The sequence below is a fragment of the Jaculus jaculus genome, chromosome 1 (assembly GCF_020740685.1).
Source record: "Jaculus jaculus isolate mJacJac1 chromosome 1, mJacJac1.mat.Y.cur, whole genome shotgun sequence".
Lineage (NCBI taxonomy): Eukaryota > Metazoa > Chordata > Mammalia > Rodentia > Dipodidae > Jaculus > Jaculus jaculus.
This window is the reverse complement of record NC_059102.1, coordinates 279,478,622-279,482,049: the sequence shown is the minus strand read 5'-3', so window position 1 is coordinate 279,482,049 and position 3,428 is coordinate 279,478,622. Positions and strand designations below refer to the sequence as shown.

At 38.1% G+C, this 3,428-nt stretch overlaps 1 pseudogene; it reads left to right on the top strand.

Annotated features, from left to right (window-relative positions):
- The first annotated feature begins 220 nt into the window (after positions 1–220).
- LOC101599478 lies at positions 221–933 on the top strand (annotated as a pseudogene).
- The last annotated feature ends 2,495 nt before the right edge of the window (positions 934–3,428 follow it).

Below are 3,428 nucleotides of genomic sequence, written 5' to 3'. Positions count from 1 at the left end.
GCCAGTGGGGATGGGGTAGGTCACAGATGAGCCTAAAAATGGTACCAAACTGCCTGTATTTGCTGAATAGAAAACTGATAATTTCTTTTTTTTTAATTCTTGCTCTTCTGCCACCATTTTAAATCCAGGTTGGTACAACACATGGCCACTGCTGCCACCTCCGCCAGATGGGACTGCATTCCAGCATCCCTCTGCCAACAGCTCTGCCATTGTGGAGATCATGGAGGTCATGAACAAGTATAGTAACATAGGGGAATTTGCAGAGGGGTCCAAGGTCAAAGTGAGCAAGAACCAGCAGAATGACAGCAAAATGTTTATAGGAGCCTTGAGCTGGGATATAAGCAAGAAAGGTCTGATTGAATATTTGTCTCGATTTGGGGAAGTTGTACACTGCACAATTAAGACAGATCTAGTCATTGGGCAATCAAGAGGATTTGGATTTGTGCTCTTCAAAGATGCTGCTAGTGTTGATAAGGTTTTAGAACTCAAAAGAACACAAACTGGATGGCAAATTGATAGACCCAAAAAGGGCCAAACCTTTGAAAGGAAAAGAGCCCCCTAAAAAGGTGGGTGTATTGAGCCCAGATACTTCTGAAGAACAAATTAAAGAATATTTTGGAGCCTTTGGAGAGATTGAAAATATTGAACTTCCAATGTATACAAAAACAAAAGAAAGGATACACCAATGAAGAGCCAGTAATGAAATTGTTAGAAAGCAGATACCATCAACTTGGTTCTGGGAAGTGTGAAATTAATTATACCAAAGAGGTATATAGACAAGAACAGCAACAACAGAAAGGAGGAAGAGGTGCTCCCACTGGTGGACGACATGGTACTGGGGGTCCTAGACGAGGTCACAGCCAAAACTAGAACCAAAGATTTAATAACCATTATGATCAAGGATATGTAAATTATAAGTGCCTGTGGTGGTGATGAAACTATAGTGCCTATGGCAGATATGATTATACTGGATATCACTATGGGAAATATGGATATGAACAGGGATATGCAGACTACAGTGGTCAATAGAGCACTTAGGGCAAAGCATCTCCAGGGGGTGGAAATCACCTAAATAATTACCAGCCATCGGGAAGGAGGACAGTAGAGAAAGCAGGAGATGTAAAGAAGCCATCCTACAGGAAGACATTGAAGATTTCTTGATCTTCTGTTGATATAAGATGATTATTTTGTCAAAGACTTTCTAGGGTGTGAAGACACAGATGTGTCCAACTGTACATAGCCACTAATTTCTTTGTTTTTACTTTGTCCTTTGCTATCTGTTTTATGACTCAATGTGGATTTGTGTTTATACAAATATTATTTGTATGATTCCTTGTTAAACCTCAAATAAATGCTTCCTTAAGTTATTTTCTGTGTCAGGTATTACATAGTTCTATGTAAGTGTATTTTCAAGAAGTAACAATTAAGGCACAGTTTATTTTGTGGTAACTATTCCATAGGGAGAACTGGCCTTGTATGAAGAGCTGGTCACAATGTCATTTTACTCCCCTTTTTTGTAGGTGTATTCTACACTCCAACTTCCATTTTGAGATTTATAACACACCCCTGAGGAATGTTTCCTCCCCCATATCTGGATACTGGAAAACCCCTCAGTCAAAGGGTTGTGGCTAGTGGAATGTTCAGTAGCACATGTCGTATCTGTTGAATGACCATTTAAATAAAAGTATCTTTTAGTCTGAGATCATAAACTCCATAACAAAGTGCTTGCTAGTATGTGTGAGGTCCTAGGTTCAATCCTCAGCACCACCAAATTTGGCAAACCGTGTACATTTTACAAATTTAAATCAATCGATTGGCTAAAAAAGGCATTAGCTAGCTTGAAAGCAATAGTGTAAATTCTTAGTGTTATTAGTAAATCCCACTTTTAGTGCAGTTAGTGCATGAGCTGAGTAGTTAGGACATCTCCACATTCACAGGAGGCAGTGGAAGAGAATTCTTAAGTCTTGGCTGTGTTACTGTAAGTCATGTACAGCATATGGTTTGGTACATTCAAGAGTGACCTAGGTTGTAGCCAGAGCAAAATAAACGAAATTTTACACTGAAATAGTTGGAAGGCTGTTGCTAGGTTCCACAAAAGCTAGTACTGGCATGTAGAGATATTGATCTCAAAGCCAGTTTAAGGGTTTTCTATTTAGTTTTGGGGTTTTTGTTTTGTTTTGTTTTCAAATGCCTGCAACTTTGCTCCAATGATAACTGTATTTGTTGGACTATTAAATTGGCCTTGTGTGCTATGGCCAAGTGACTAAAGAATTGTTCAACATGGAAGGCAGATCATTTCAAGTTATGTTGTTAGTATGGTATGTAGAATAGTGAATTCTGTTCATTCAAGCTTATGGTTAGGTGGCACGCTAACAATGAGATTGTCCTTATGCTGATGAAAATAAAAGTTTTTGGGCTGGAGAGATGGCTTAGTGGTTAAGCACTTGCCTATGAAGCCTAAGGACCCCGGTTCAAGGCTCGATTCTCCAGGACCCATGTTAGCCAGATGCACAAGGGGCGCACGCATCTGGAGTTCGTTTTCAGTGGCTGCAGGCCCTGGCGTGCCCATTCTTTCTCTCTCTATCAGCCTCTTTCTCTCTCTGTTGCTCTCAAAATAAACAAAATAAATGAAAAAAATTAAAAATATAAATAAATAAAAGTTTTTAAAATAAAAGGAAACAAACTCTTAACCATTTATTATGTTTTCACAAGTGTTTCACATATGTGCTATCATTTCCTGTAGTATAAAAATATTGTTCCTGCCACGTAGTCCTTGACAGTCTGCTAAGTTAGTACCCAAGATTGATGAGAGAAGTATCTGCATCTGGTGAATGGATACAGTGCAGGTACATGGGGCATTCCTGAAGAGATGTCTTCAAATAAAATCTGTTCTGTTCTTGGACTTTAAAAAAAAAAAAAAAAGATGCCCATGAATGATTAACAAACAAGCCTTTTTGCACATATGAAGGAAGTCATAATTTCCAGTATAGAAATGTTGATGTAAGATAACTTTAGTTTGCATTTATGCATTCTACTGGGCAGAGAAAAGCTGATATAAACTCCTAATGTACTTTGAGTCATAGGACTTCATGGTCATCAAGACAAGACATAAAGCCAAGAAGTAATGGTAGAGACACTCCCTTCACAGCATGTACCACCTGCTGTAGGTTAAAGAATAAGGCCAAGCTTCTTTCCCATCAGCAGTAGAAATGTGCTATCCTTGGATGCATAACAACAATGTGAACAAAGCTTGTCTTATGAAACAAACAAAAGAATAGTCCGTTTGTTTATTTTACTCTGGTGTCATCTTCACAAAAGGAAATTCCTTGCTACTGCAATAGCATAATAAATTTCTTGATAAAAAGCATTAACCTTTGTCTTCTAAAACCCATTGTTTTGATTATTTTCAAAGTTAGTTTATATATTTT